Raw genomic sequence first — 17,846 nt, 5'->3', positions numbered from 1 at the left:
TTACCATATTTGAGGATTTTAATTTCAAATCATAGACCGAGGTTTCGTATTATTTAGATCCAAGAAAAGACATATGACAATGTTGTTTCCAATACAAATGATAAAAAACAATGTGTTTTCATTAGAATGAACTAAAATGTTGATTTTCCGTTTATATTACCGATGGAAGATGTGCACGTAAAACCGCTCTAATCCGGCTGAAACGTCGATATATGCAATAAAAACCGAACTTTTCCCCTTTTCAAAATCTTACTCAGTATTTTAACGTGAAACAAATAGATGGTTGAAAATGAAGTATTTAAGGTTATTATCTAATCAATTATGTGTTTGCATCATTATTATCGTATATATAATGAAAACCCATAAATTGAAAATTCACAAAAACGTGGAAAAACGGCAAAATATTGCCTAATTCGATTATATTTTGTTTAAATCACACAGAGGAAAAGGGGATGATAAACGTCAAAATATTGCTAAATTCGATGATTTTTCTTACGAAACAAAATGCAAGAAAACTTGACTAAAAGTCAATATTAAGCGACATTCTGAGATTTGAATGCCAAATCACATATCGTGATACTACATGAAGTAGTATCGAAATATTGGTAAAAATGAATATATTTACGTAATATCAAATTACATGATTAACGTGAAGAGGTCACTATTTTACCATATTTGAGGATTTTATTTTCAAATCATAGAGCGAGGTTTCGTATTATTTAGATCCAAGAAAAGACATATGACAATGTTGTTTCCAATACAAATGATAAAAAACAATGTGTTTTCATTAGAATGAACTAAAATGTTGTTGATTTTCCGTTTATATTCCCGATGAAAGATGTACACGTTAAACCGCTCTAATCCGGCTGAAACGTCGATATATGCAATAAAAACCGAACTTCTCCCCTTTTCAATATCTTACTCAGTATTTTAACGAGAAACAAATAGATGGTTGAAAATGAAGTATTTAAGGTTATTATCTAATCAATTATGTGTTTGCATCATTTTTATCGTATATATAATGAAAACACATAAACTGAAAATTCACAAAAACGTTGAAAAACGGCAAAATATTGCCTAATTCGATTATATTTTGTTTAAATCACACAGAGGAAAAGGGGATGATAAACGTCAAAATATTGCTAAATTCGATGATTTTTCTTACAAAACAAAATGCAAGAAAACTTGACTAAAATTCAATATTATGCGACATTCTGAGATTTGAAGGCCAAATCACATATCGTGATACTACATGAAATAGTATCGAAATATTGGTAAAAATGAATATATTTACGTATTATCAAACTACATGAAAAACGTCAAAAAAGTCACTATTTTACCATATTTAAGGATTTTTAACTTCAAAACATAGAGCGAGGTTTCGGATTATTTAGATCCAAGAAAAGACATATGACAATGTTGTTTCCAATACAAATGATAAAACCAATGTGTTTTCATTAGAATTAACTAAAATATTCCTGATTTTCCGTTTATATTACCGACGGAAGATGTACACGAAAACATCTCTATTCCGGATGAAACGTCGATATATGCAATAAAAACAGAACTTCTCCCCTTTTCAATATCTTACAATTAATCTTTCAATATTTCAATATTTTAACGAGAAACAAATAGATGATTGAAAATGAAGTATTTAAGGTTATTATCTAATAAATTATGTGTTTGCATCATTTTTATCGTACATATAATGAATATACCATAGACTGAAAATTCACAAAAACAAGGAAAAACGGCAAAATATTGCCTAATTCGATGATATTTTGTTTAAATCACACAGAGGAAAAGGGGATGGTAAACGTCAAAATATTACTAAATTCGATGATTTTTAGTACGAAACAAAATGCAAGAAAACTTGCTTAAAATGCAATATTATGCGACATTCTGAGATTTGAAGGCCAAATCACATATCGTGATACTACATGAAATAGTATCGAAATATTGGTAAAAATGAATATATTTACGTATTATCAAACTACATGAAAAACGTCAAAAAAGTCACTATTTTACCATATTTAAGGATTTTTAACTTCAAAACATAGAGCGAGGTTTCGGATTATTTAGATCCAAGAAAAGACATATGACAATGTTGTTTCCAATACAAATGATAAAACCAATGTGTTTTCATTAAAATTAACTAAAATATTCCTGATTTTCCGTTTATATTACCGACGGAAGATGTACACGAAAACATCTCTATTCCGGCTGAAACGTCGATATATGCAATAAAAACAGAACTTCTCCCCTTTTCAATATCTTACAATTAATCTTTCAATATTTCAATATTTTAACGAGAAACAAATAGATGATTGAAAATGAAGTATTTAAGGTTATTATCTAATAAATTATGTGTTTGCATCATTTTTATCGTATATATAATGAATATACCATAGACTGAAAATTCACAAAAACAAGGAAAAACGGCAAAATATTGCCTAATTCGATGATATTTTGTTTAAATCACACAGAGGAAAAGGGGATGGTAAACGTCAAAATATTGCTAAATTCGATGATTTTTAGTACGAAACAAAATGCAAGAAAACTTGCTTAAAATGCAATATTATGCGACATTCTGAGATTTGAAGGCCAAATCACATATCGTGATACTACATGAAATAGTATCGAAATATTGGTAAAAATGAATATATTTACGTATTATCAAACTACATGAAAAACGTGAAAAAGTCACTATTTTACCATATTTGAGGATTTTAATTTCAAATCATAGAGCGAGGTTTCGTATTATTTAGATCCAAGAAAAGACATATGACAATGTTGTTTACAATACAAATGATAAAACCAATGTGTTTTCATTAGAATTAACTAAAATGTTCCTGATTTTCCGTTTATATTACCGACGGAAGATGAACACGAAAACATCTATATTCCGGCTGAAACGTCGATATATGCAATAAAAACAGAACTTCTCCCCTTTTCAATATCTTACAATTAATCTTTCAATATTTCAATATTTTAACGAGAAACAAATAGATGATTGAAAATGAAGTATTTAAGGTTATTATCTAATAAATTATGTGTTTGCATCATTTTTATCGTATATATAATGAATATACCATAGACTGAAAATTCACAAAAACAAGGAAAAACGGCAAAATATTGCCTAATTCGATGATATTTTGTTTAAATCACACAGAGGAAAAGGGGATGGTAAACGTCAAAATATTGCTAAATTCGATGATTTTTAGTACGAAACAAAATGCAAGAAAACTTGCTTAATATGCAATATTATGCGACATTCTGAGATTTGAAGGCCAAATCACATATCGTGATACTACATGAAATAGTATCGAAATATTGGTAAAAATGAATATATTTACGTAATATCAAAGTACATGATTAACGTGAAAAAGTCACTATTTTTTCATATATGAGGATTTTAACTTCAAATCATAGAGCGAGGTTTCGTATTATTTAGATCCAAGAAAAGACATATGACAATGTTGTTTCCAATGCAAATTATAAAAAACAATGTGTTTTCATTAGAATGAACTAAAATGTTGTTGATTTTCCATTTATATTACCGATGAAAGATGTACACGTAAAACCGCTCTAATCCGGCTGAAACGTCGATATATGCAATAAAAACCGAACTTCTCCCCTTTTCAATATCTTACTCAGTATTTTAACGAGAAACAAATAGATGGTTGAAAATGAAGTATTTAAGGTTATTATCTAAACAATTATGTGTTTGCATCATTTTTATCGTATATATAATGAAAACCCATAAATTGAAAATTCACAAAAACGTGGAAAAACGGCAAAATATTGCCTAATTCGATTATATTTTGTTTAAATCTCACAGAGAAAAAAGGGATGATAAACGTCAAAATATTGCTAAATTCGATGATTTTTCGTACGAAACAAAATGCAAGAAAACTTGCTTAAAATGCAATATAATGCGAAATTCTGAGATTTGAAAGCCAAATCACATGTGATACTGTATGAAATAGTATCGAAATATTGGTAAAAATGAATATATTTACGTATTATCAAACTACATGAAAAACGTCAAAAAAGTCACTATTTTACCATATTTAAGGATTTTCAACTTCAAAACATAGAGCGAGGTTTCGGATTATTTAGATCCAAGAAAAGACATATGACAATGTAGTTTCCAATACAAATGATAAAAAAAACAAAATGTGTTTTCATTAGAATGTGTTTTCATTAGAATATGTGTTTTCATTAGAATGAACTAAAATGTTGTTGATTTTCCGTTTATATTACCGATGGAAGATGTACACGTAAAACCGCTCTAATCCGGCTGAAACGTCGATATATGCAATAAAAACCGAACTTTTCCCCTTTTCAAAATCTTACTCAGTATTTTAACGTGAAACAAATAGATGGTTGAAAATGAAGTATTTAAGGTTATTATCTAATCAATTATGTGTTTGCATCATTTTTATCGTATATATAATGAAAACACATAAACTGAAAATTCACAAAAACGTGGAAAAACTGCAAAATATTGCCTAATTCGATTATATTTTGTTTAAATCACACAGAGGAAAAGGGGATGATAAACGTCAAAATATTGCTAAATTCGATGATTTTTCGTACGAAACAAAATGCACGAAAACTTGACTAAAATTCAATATTAAGCGACATTCTGAGATTTGAAGGCCAAATCACATATCGTGATACTACATGAAATAGTATCGAAATATTGTTAAAAATGAATATATTTACGTATTATCAAACTACATGAAAAACGTCAAAAAAGTCACTATTTTACCATATTTAAGGATTTTTAACTTCAAAACATAGAGCGAGGTTTCGGATTATTTAGATCCAAGAAAAGACATATGACAATGTTGTTTCCAATACAAATGATAAAACCAATGTGTTTTCATTAAAATTAACTAAAATATTCCTTGATTAACGTGAAAAAGTCACTATTTTTTCAGAAATGAGGATTTTAACTTCAAATCATAGAGCGAGGTTTCGTATTATTTAGATCCAAGAAAAGACATATGACAATGTTGTTTCCAATACAAATGATAAAAAACACTGTGTTTTCATTAGAATGAACTAAAATGTTGTTGATTTTCCGTTTATATTACCGATGAAAGATGTACACGTAAAACCGCTCTAATCCGGCTGAAACGTCGATATATGCAATAAAAACCGAACTTCTCCCCTTTTCAATATCTTACTCAGTATTTTAACGAGAAAAAAATAGATGGTTGAAAATGAAGTATTTAAGGTTATTATCTAATCAATTATGTGTTTGCATCATTTTTATCGTATATATAATGAATTAATACCCATAGACTGAAAATTCACAAAAACGTGGAAAAACTGCAAAATATTGCCTAATTCGATGATATTTTGTTTAAATCATATGAAGGAAAAGGGGGATGATAAACGTCAAAATATTGCTAAATTCAATGACTTTTAGTACGAAACAAAATGCAAGAAAACTTGCTTAAAATGCAATATTATGCGACATTCTGAGATTTGAAGGCCAAATCACATATCGTGATACTACATGAAATAGTATCGAAATATTGGTAAAAATGAATATATTTATGTATTATCAAACTACATGAAAAACGTGAAAAAAGTCACTATTTTACCATATTTGAGGATTTTAACTTCAAATCATAGAGCGAGGTTTCGTATTATTTAGATCCAAGAAAAGACATATGACAATGTAGTTTCCAATACAAATGATAAAAAAAACAAAATGTGTTTTCATTAGAATGTGTTTTCATTAGAATATGTGTTTTCATTAGAATGAACTAAAATGTTGTTGATTTTCCGTTTATATTACCGATGGAAGATGTACACGTAAAACCGCTCTAATCCGGCTGAAACGTCGATATATGCAATAAAAACCGAACTTTTCCCCTTTTCAAAATCTTACTCAGTATTTTAACGTGAAACAAATAGATGGTTGAAAATGAAGTATTTAAGGTTATTATCTAATCAATTATGTGTTTGCATCATTTTTATCGTATATATAATGAAAACACATAAACTGAAAATTCACAAAAACGTGGAAAAACTGCAAAATAATGCCTAATTCGATTATATTTTGTTTAAATCACACAGAGGAAAAGGGGATGATAAACGTCAAAATATTGCTAAATTCGATGATTTTTCGTACGAAACAAAATGCAAGAAAACTTGACTAAAATTCAATATTAAGCGACATTCTGAGATTTGAAGGCCAAATCACATATCGTGATACTACATGAAATAGTATCGAAATATTGTTAAAAATGAATATATTTACGTATTATCAAACTACATGAAAAACGTCAAAAAAGTCACTATTTTACCATATTTAAGGATTTTTAACTTCAAAACATAGAGCGAGGTTTCGGATTATTTAGATCCAAGAAAAGACATATGACAATGTTGTTTCCAATACAAATGATAAAACCAATGTGTTTTCATTAAAATTAACTAAAATATTCCTTGATTAACGTGAAAAAGTCACTATTTTTTCAGAAATGAGGATTTTAACTTCAAATCATAGAGCGAGGTTTCGTATTATTTAGATCCAAGAAAAGACATATGACAATGTTGTTTCCAATACAAATGATAAAAAACACTGTGTTTTCATTAGAATGAACTAAAATGTTGTTGATTTTCCGTTTATATTACCGATGAAAGATGTACACGTAAAACCGCTCTAATCCGGCTGAAACGTCGATATATGCAATAAAAACCGAACTTCTCCCCTTTTCAATATCTTACTCAGTATTTTAACGAGAAAAAAATAGATGGTTGAAAATGAAGTATTTAAGGTTATTATCTAATCAATTATGTGTTTGCATCATTTTTATCGTATATATAATGAATTAATACCCATAGACTGAAAATTCACAAAAACGTGGAAAAACTACAAAATATTGCCTAATTCGATGATATTTTGTTTAAATCATATGAAGGAAAAGGGGGATGATAAACGTCAAAATATTGCTAAATTCGATGATTTTTCGTACGAAACAAAATGCAAGAAAACTTGCTTAAAATGCAATATTAGGCGAAATTCTGAGATTTGAAAGCCAAATCACATATCGTGATACTACATGAAATAGTGTCGAAATATTGGTAAAAATGAATATATTTACGTATTATCAAACTACATGAAAAACGTCAAAAAAGTCACTATTTTACCATATTTAAGGATTTTTAACTTCAAAACATAGAGCGAGGTTTCGGATTATTTAGATCCAAGAAAAGACATATGACAATGTTGTTTCCAATACAAATGATAAAACCAATGTGTTTTCATTAAAATTAACTAAAATATTCCTGATTTTCCGTTTATATTACCGACGGAAGATGTACACGAAAACATCTCTATTCCGGCTGAAACGTCGATATATGCAATAAAAACAGAACTTCTCCCCTTTTCAATATCTTACAATTAATCTTTCAATATTTCAATATTTTAACGAGAAACAAATAGATGATTGAAAATGAAGTATTTAAGGTTATTATCTAATAAATTATGTGTTTGCATCATTTTTATCGTATATATAATGAATATACCATAGACTGAAAATTCACAAAAACAAGGAAAAACGGCAAAATATTGCCTAATTCGATGATATTTTGTTTAAATCACACAGAGGAAAAGGGGATGGTAAACGTCAAAATATTGCTAAATTCGATGATTTTTAGTACGAAACAAAATGCAAGAAAACTTGCTTAAAATGCAATATTATGCGACATTCTGAGATTTGAAGGCCAAATCACATATCGTGATACTACATGAAATAGTATCGAAATATTGGTAAAAATGAATATATTTACGTATTATCAAACTACATGAAAAACGTGAAAAAAGTCACTATTTTACCATATTTGAGGATTTTAGTTTCAAATCATAGAGCGAGGTTTCGTATTATTTAGATCCAAGAAAAGACATATGACAATGTTGTTTCCAATACAAATGATAAAAAACAATGTGTTTTCATTAGAATGAACTAAAATGTTGATTTTCCGTTTATATTACCGATGGAAGATGTACACGTAAAACCACTCTAATCCGGCTGAAACGTCGATATATGCAATAAAAACCGAACTTTTCCCCTTTTCAAAATCTTACTCAGTATTTTAACGTGAAACAAATAGATGGTTGAAAATGAAGTATTTAAGGTTATTATCTATTCAATTATGTGTTTGCATCATTATTTTCGTATATATAATGAAAACCCATAAACTGAAAATTCACAAAAACGTGGAAAAACGGCAAAATATTGCCTAATTCGATTATAATTTGTTTAAATCACACAGAGGAAAAGGGGATGATAAACGTCAAAATATTGCTAAATTCGAAGATTTTTCTTACGAAACAAAATGCAAGAAAACTTGACTAAAATTCAATATTAAGCGACATTCTGAGATTTGAAGGCCAAATCACATATCGTGATACTACATGAAGTAGTATCGAAATATTGGTAAAAATGAATATATTTACGTAATATCAAATTACATGATTAACGTGAAGAGGTCACTATTTTACCATATTTGAGGATTTTATTTTCAAATCATAGAGCGAGGTTTCGTATTATTTAGATCCAAGAAAAGACATGACAATGTTGTTTCCAATACAAATGATAAAAAACAATGTGTTTTCATTAGAATGAACTAAAATGTTGTTGATTTTCCGTTTATATTACCGATGAAAGATGTACACGTTAAACCGCTCTAATCCGGCTGAAACGTCGATATATGCAATAAAAACCGAACTTCTCCCCTTTTCAATATCTTACTCAGTATTTTAACGAGAAACAAATAGATGGTTGAAAATGAAGTATTTAAGGTTATTATCTAATCAATTATGTGTTTACATCATTTTTATCGTATATATAATGAATTAATACCCATAGACTGAAAATTCACAAAAACGTGAAAAACTGCAAAATATTGCCTAATTCGATGATATTTTGTTTAAATCATATGAAGGAAAAGGGGGATGATAAACGTCAAAATATTGCTAAATTCGATGATTTTTCGTACGAAACAAAATGCAAGAAAACTTGCTTAAAATGCAATATTAGGCGAAATTCTGAGATTTAAAAGCCAAATCACATATCGTGATACTACATGAAATAGTATCGAAATATTGGTAAAAATGAATATATTTACGTATTATCAAACTACATGAAAAACGTCAAAAAAGTCAATATTTTACCATATTTAAGGATTTTAACTTCAAAACATAGAGCGAGGTTTCGGATTATTTAGATCCAAGAAAAGACATATGACAATGTTGTTTACAATACAAATGATAAAACCAATGTGTTTTCATTAGAATTAACTAAAATGTTCCTGATTTTCCGTTTATATTACCGACGGAAGATGTACACGAAAACATCGCTATTCCGGCTGAAACGTCGATATATGCAATAAAAACAGAACTTCTCCCCTTTTCAATATCTTACAATTAATCTTTCAATATTTCAATATTTTAACGAGAAACAAATAGATGATTGAAAATGAAGTATTTAAGGTTATTATCTAATAAATTATGTGTTTGCATCATTTTTATCGTATATATAATGAATATACCATTGACTGAAAATTCACAAAAACAAGGAAAAACGGCAAAATATTGCCTAATTCGATGATATTTTGTTTAAATCACACAGAGGAAAAGGGGATGGTAAACGTCAAAATATTGCTAAATTCGATGATTTTTAGTACGAAACAAAATGCAAGAAAACTTGCTTAAAATGCAATATTATGCGACATTCTGAGATTTGAAGGCCAAATCACATATCGTGATACTACATGAAATAGTATCGAAATATTGGTAAAAATGAATGTATTTACCTATTATCAAACTACATGAAAAACGTCAAAAAAGTCACTATTTTACCATATTTGAGGATTTTAACTTCAAATCATAGAGCGAGGTTTCGTATTATTTAGATCCAAGAAAAGACATATGACAATGTTGTTTCCAATACAAATGAAAAAAAAACAATGTGTTTTCATTAGAATGAACTAAAATGTTGTTGATTTTCCGTTTATATTACCGATGGAAGATGTACACGTAAAACAGCTCTAATCCGGCTGAAACGTCGATATATGCAATAAAAACCGAACTTCTCCCCTTTTCAATATCTTACTCAGTATTTTAACGAGAATCAAATAGATGGTTGAAAATGAAGTATTTAAGGGTATTATCTAATCAATTATGTGTTTGCATAATTTTTATCGTATATATAATGAAAACCCATAAATTGAAAATTCACAAAAACGTGGAAAAACGGCAAAATATTGCCTAATTCGATTATATTGTGTTTAAATCTCACAGAGGAAAAGGGGATGATAAACGTCAAAATATTGCTAAATTCGATGATTTTTCGTACGAAACAAAATGCAAGAAAACTTGCTTAAAATGCAATATTATGCGAAATTCTGAGATTTGAAAGCCAAATCACATATCGTGATACTACATGAAATAGTAACGAAATATTGGTAAAAATGAATATATTTACGTAATATCAAACTACATGATTAACGTGAAAAAGTCACTATTTTTTCAGAAATGAGGATTTTAACTTCAAATCATAGAGCGAGAGTATTATTTAGATCCAAGAAAAGACATATGACAATGTTGTTTCCAATACAAATTATAAAAAACACTGTGTTTTCATTAGAATGAACTAAAATGTTGTTGATTTTCCGGTTATATTTCCGATGAAAGATGTACACGTAAAACCGCTCTAATCCGGCTGAAACGTCGATATATGCAATAAAAACCGAACTTCTCCCCTTTTCAATATCTTACTCAGTATTTTAACGAGAAAAAAATAGATGGTTGAAAATGAAGTATTTAAGGTTATTATCTAATCAATTATGTGTTTGCATCATTTTTATCGTATATATAATGAATTAATACCCATAGACTGAAAATTCACAAAAACGTGGAAAAACTGCAAAATATTGCCTAATTCGATGATATTTTGTTTAAATCATATGAAGGAAAAGGGGGATGATAAACGTCAAAATATTGCTAAATTCGATGATTTTTCGTACGAAACAAAATGCAAGAAAACTTGCTTAAAATGCAATATTAGGCGAAATTCTGAGATTTGAAAGCCAAATCACATATCGTGATACTACATGAAATAGTGTCGAAATATTGGTAAAAATGAATATATTTACGTATTATCAAACTACATGAAAAACGTCAAAAAAGTCACTATTTTACCATATTTAAGGATTTTTAACTTCAAAACATAGAGCGAGGTTTCGGATTATTTAGATCCAAGAAAAGACATATGACAAAGTTGTTTCCAATACAAATGATAAAACCAATGTGTTTTCATTAAAATTAACTAAAATATTCCTGATTTTCCGTTTATATTACCGACGGAAGATGTACACGAAAACATCTCTATTCCGGCTGAAACGTCGATATATGCAATAAAAACAGAACTTCTCCCCTTTTCAATATCTTTCAATTAATCTTTCAATATTTCAATATTTTAACGAGAAACAAATAGATGATTGAAAATGAAGTATTTAAGGTTATTATCTAATAAATTATGTGTTTGCATCATTTTTATCGTATATATAATGAATATACCATAGACTGAAAATTCACAAAAACAAGGAAAAACGGCAAAATATTGCCTAATTCGATGATATTTTGTTTAAATCACACAGGGGAAAAGGGGATGGTAAACGTCAAAATATTGCTAAATTCGATGATTTTTAGTTCGAAACAAAATGCAAGAAAACTTGCTTAAAATGCAATATTATGCGACATTCTGAGATTTGAAGGCCAAATCACATATCGTGATACTACATGAAGTAGTATCGAAATATTGGTAAAAATGAATATATTTACGTAATATCAAATTACATGATTAACGTGAAGAGGTCACTATTTTACCATATTTGAGGATTTTATTTTCAAATCATAGAGCGAGGTTTCGTATTATTTAGATCCAAGAAAAGACATGACAATGTTGTTTCCAATACAAATGATAAAAAACAATGTGTTTTCATTAGAATGAACTAAAATGTTGTTGATTTTCCGTTTATATTACCGATGAAAGATGTACACGTTAAACCGCTCTAATCCGGCTGAAACGTCGATATATGCAATAAAAACCGAACTTCTCCCCTTTTCAATATCTTACTCAGTATTTTAACGAGAAACAAATAGATGGTTGAAAATGAAGTATTTAAGGTTATTATCTAATCAATTATGTGTTTACATCATTTTTATCGTATATATAATGAATTAATACCCATAGACTGAAAATTCACAAAAACGTGGAAAAACTGCAAAATATTGCCTAATTCGATGATATTTTGTTTAAATCATATGAAGGAAAAGGGGGATGATAAACGTCAAAATATTGCTAAATTCGATGATTTTTCGTACGAAACAAAATGCAAGAAAACTTGCTTAAAATGCAATATTAGGCGAAATTCTGAGATTTAAAAGCCAAATCACATATCGTGATACTACATGAAATAGTATCGAAATATTGGTAAAAATGAATATATTTACGTATTATCAAACTACATGAAAAACGTCAAAAAAGTCAATATTTTACCATATTTAAGGATTTTAACTTCAAAACATAGAGCGAGGTTTCGGATTATTTAGATCCAAGAAAAGACATACGACAATGTTGTTTACAATACAAATGATAAAACCAATGTGTTTTCATTAGAATTAACTAAAATGTTCCTGATTTTCCGTTTATATTACCGACGGAAGATGTACACGAAAACATCGCTATTCCGGCTGAAACGTCGATATATGCAATAAAAACAGAACTTCTCCCCTTTTCAATATCTTACAATTAATCTTTCAATATTTCAATATTTTAACGAGAAACAAATAGATGATTGAAAATGAAGTATTTAAGGTTATTATCTAATAAATTATGTGTTTGCATCATTTTTATCGTATATATAATGAATATACCATTGACTGAAAATTCACAAAAACAAGGAAAAACGGCAAAATATTGCCTAATTCGATGATATTTTGTTTAAATCACACAGAGGAAAAGGGGATGGTAAACGTCAAAATATTGCTAAATTCGATGATTTTTAGTACGAAACAAAATGCAAGAAAACTTGCTTAAAATGCAATATTATGCGACATTCTGAGATTTGAAGGCCAAATCACATATCGTGATACTACATGAAATAGTATCGAAATATTGGTAAAAATGAATATATTTACCTATTGTCAAACTACATGAAAAACGTCAAAAAAGTCACTATTTTACCATATTTGAGGATTTTAACTTCAAATCATAGAGCGAGGTTTCGTATTATTTAGATCCAAGAAAAGACATATGACAATGTTGTTTCCAATACAAATGAAAAAAAAACAATGTGTTTTCATTAGAATGAACTAAAATGTTGTTGATTTTCCGTTTATATTACCGATGGAAGATGTACACGTAAAACAGCTCTAATCCGGCTGAAACGTCGATATATGCAATAAAAACCGAACTTCTCCCCTTTTCAATATCTTACTCAGTATTTTAACGAGAATCAAATAGATGGTTGAAAATGAAGTATTTAAGGGTATTATCTAATCAATTATGTGTTTGCATAATTTTTATCGTATATATAATGAAAACCCATAAAATGAAAATTCACAAAAACGTGGAAAAACGGCAAAATATTGCATAATTCGATTATATTGTGTTTAAATCTCACAGAGGAAAAGGGGATGATAAACGTCAAAATATTGCTAAATTCGATGATTTTTCGTACGAAACAAAATGCAAGAAAACTTGCTTAAAATGCAATATTATGCGAAATTCTGAGATTTGAAAGCCAAATCACATATCGTGATACTACATGAAATAGTAACGAAATATTGGTAAAAATGAATATATTTACGTAATATCAAACTACATGATTAACGTGAAAAAGTCACTATTTTTTCAGAAATGAGGATTTTAACTTCAAATCATAGAGCGAGAGTATTATTTAGATCCAAGAAAAGACATATGACAATGTTGTTTCCAATACAAATTATAAAAAACACTGTGTTTTCATTAGAATGAACTAAAATGTTGTTGATTTTCCGTTTATATTTCCGATGAAAGATGTACACGTAAAACCGCTCTAATCCGGCTGAAACGTCGATATATGCAATAAAAACCGAACTTCTCCCCTTTTCAATATCTTACTCAGTATTTTAACGAGAAAAAAATAGATGGTTGAAAATGAAGTATTTAAGGTTATTATCTAATCAATTATGTGTTTGCATCATTTTTATCGTATATATAATGAATTAATACCCATAGACTGAAAATTCACAAAAACGTGGAAAAACTGCAAAATATTGCCTAATTCGATGATATTTTGTTTAAATCATATGAAGGAAAAGGGGGATGATAAACGTCAAAATATTGCTAAATTCGATGATTTTTCGTACGAAACAAAATGCAAGAAAACTTGCTTAAAATGCAATATTAGGCGAAATTCTGAGATTTGAAAGCCAAATCACATATCGTGATACTACATGAAATAGTGTCGAAATATTGGTAAAAATGAATATATTTACGTATTATCAAACTACATGAAAAACGTCAAAAAAGTCACTATTTTACCATATTTAAGGATTTTTAACTTCAAAACATAGAGCGAGGTTTCGGATTATTTAGATCCAAGAAAAGACATATGACAATGTTGTTTCCAATACAAATGATAAAACCAATGTGTTTTCATTAAAATTAACTAAAATATTCCTGATTTTCCGTTTATATTACCGACGGAAGATGTACACGAAAACATCTCTATTCCGGCTGAAACGTCGATATATGCAATAAAAACAGAACTTCTCCCCTTTTCAATGTCTTACAATTAATCTTTCAATATTTCAATATTTTAACGAGAAACAAATAGATGATTGAAAATGAAGTATTTAAGGTTATTATCTAATAAATTATGTGTTTGCATCATTTTTATCGTATATATAATGAATATACCATTGACTGAAAATTCACAAAAACAAGGAAAAACGGCAAAATATTGCCTAATTCGATGATATTTTGTTTAAATCACACAGGGGAAAAGGGGATGGTAAACGTCAAAATATTGCTAAATTCGATGATTTTTAGTTCGAAACAAAATGCAAGAAAACTTGCTTAAAATGCAATATTATGCGACATTCTGAGATTTGAAGGCCAAATCACATATCGTGATACTACATGAAATAGTATCGAAATATTGGTAAAAATGAATATATTTACGTATTATCAAACTACATGAAAAACGTGAAAAAGTCACTATTTTACCATATTTGAGGATTTTAATTTCAAATCATAGAGCGAGGTTTCGTATTATTTAGATCCAAGAAAAGACATATGACAATGTTGTTTCCAATACAAATGATAAAAAACAATGTGTTTTCATTAGAATGAACTAAAATGTTGATTTTCCGTTTATATTACCGATGGAAGATGTACACGTAAAACCGCTCTTATCCGGCTGAAACGTCGATATATGCAATAAAAACCGAACTTTTCCCCTTTTCAAAATCTTACTCAGTATTTTAACGTGAAACAAATAGATGGTTGAAAATGAAGTATTTAAGGTTATTATCTAATCAATTATGTGTTTGCATCAATATTATCGTATATATAATGAAAACCCATAAACTGAAAATTCACAAAAACGTGGAAAAACGGCAAAATATTGCCTAATTCGATTATATTTTGTTTAAATCACACAGAAAAAAAGGGGATGATAAACGTCAAAATATTGCTAAATTCGATGATTTTTCTTACGAAACAAAATGCAAGAAAACTTGACTAAAATTCAATATTAAGCGACATTCTGAGATTTGAAGGCCAAATCACATATCGTGATACTACATGAAGTAGTATCGAAATATTGGTAAAAATGAATATATTTACGTAATATCAAATTACATGATTAACGTGAAGAGGTCACTATTTTACCATATTTGAGGATTTTATTTTCAAATCATAGAGCGAGGTTTCGTATTATTTAGATCCAAGAAAAGACATATGACAATGTTGTTTCCAATACAAATGATAAAAAACAATGTGTTTTCATTAGAATGAACTAAAATGTTGTTGAGTTTCCGCTTATATTCCCGATGAAAGATGTACACGTTAAACCGCTCTAATCCGGCTGAAACGTCGATATATGCAATAAAAACCGAACTTCTCCCCTTTTCAATATCTTACTCAGTATTTTAACGAGAAACAAATAGATGGTTGAAATTGAAGTATTTAAGGTTATTATCTAATCAATTATGTGTTTGCATCAATTTTATCGTATATATAATGAAAACACATAAACTGAAAATTCACAAAAACGTTGAAAAACGGCAAAATATTGCCTAATTCGATTATATTTTGTTTAAATCACACAGAGGAAAAGGGGTTGATAAACGTCAAAATATTGCTAAATTCGATGATTTTTCTTACGAAACAAAATGCAAGAAAACTTGACTAAAATTCAATATTATGCGACATTCTGAGATTTGAAGGCCAAATCACATATCGTGATACTACATGAAATAGTATCGACATATTGGTAAAAATGAATATATTTACGTATTATCAAACTACATGAAAAACGTCAAAAAAGTCACTATTTTACCATATTTAAGGATTTTTAACTTCAAAACATAGAGCGAGGTTTCGGATTATTTAGATCCAAGAAAAGACATATGACAATGTTGTTTCCAATACAAATGATAAAAAACAATGTGTTTTCATTAGAATTAACTAAAATGTTGTTGATTTTCCGTTAATATTACCGTTGGAAGATGTACACGTAAAACACCGCTAATCCGGTTGAAACGTCAATATATGCAATAAAAACCGAACTTCTCCCCTTTTTAATATATTACTCAGTATTTTAACGAGAAACAAATAGATGGTTGAAAATGAAGTATTTAAGGTTATTATCTAATCAATTATGTGTTTGCATCATTTTTATCGTATATATAATGAAAACCCATGAACTGAAAATTCACATAAACGTGGAAAAACGGCAAAATATTGCCTAATTCGATTATATTTTGTTTAAATCACACAGAGGAAAAGGGGATGATAAACGTCAAAATATTGCTAAATTCGATGATTTTTCGTACGAAACAAAATGCAAGAAAACTTGCTTAAAATTCAATATTATGCGACATTCTGAGATTTGAAGGCCAAATCACATATCGTGATACTACATGAAATAGTATCGAAATATTGGTAAAAATGAATATATTTACGTATTATCAAACTACATGAAAAACGTCAAAAAAGTCACTATTTTACCATATTTAAGGATTTTTAACTTCAAAACATAGAGCGAGGTTTCGGATTATTTAGATCCAAGAAAAGACATATGACAATGTTGTTTCCAATACAAATGATAAAACCAATGTGTTTTCATTAAAATTAACTAAAATATTCCTGATTTTCCGTTTATATTACCGACGGAAGATGTACACGAAAACATCTCTATTCCGGCTGAAACGACGATATATGCAATAAAAACTGAACTTCTCCCCTTTTCAATATCTTACAATAAATCTTTCAACATTTCAATATTTTAACGAGAAACAAATAGATGATTGAAAATAAAGTATTTAAGGTTATTATTTAATAAATTATGTGTTTGCATCATTTTTATCGTATATATAATGAATATACCATAGACTGAAAATTCACAAAAAACAAGGAAAAACGGCAAAATATTGCCTAATTCGATGATATTTTGTTTAAATCACACAGAGGAAAAGGGGATGGTAAACGTCAAAATATTGCTAAATTCGATGATTTTTAGTACGAAACAAAATGCAAGAAAACTTG

The sequence above is a fragment of the Procambarus clarkii genome, chromosome 62 (genome assembly GCF_040958095.1).
Source record: "Procambarus clarkii isolate CNS0578487 chromosome 62, FALCON_Pclarkii_2.0, whole genome shotgun sequence".
Classification (NCBI taxonomy): Eukaryota; Metazoa; Arthropoda; class Malacostraca; order Decapoda; family Cambaridae; genus Procambarus; species Procambarus clarkii.
This window is presented reverse-complemented; position numbering follows the sequence as displayed.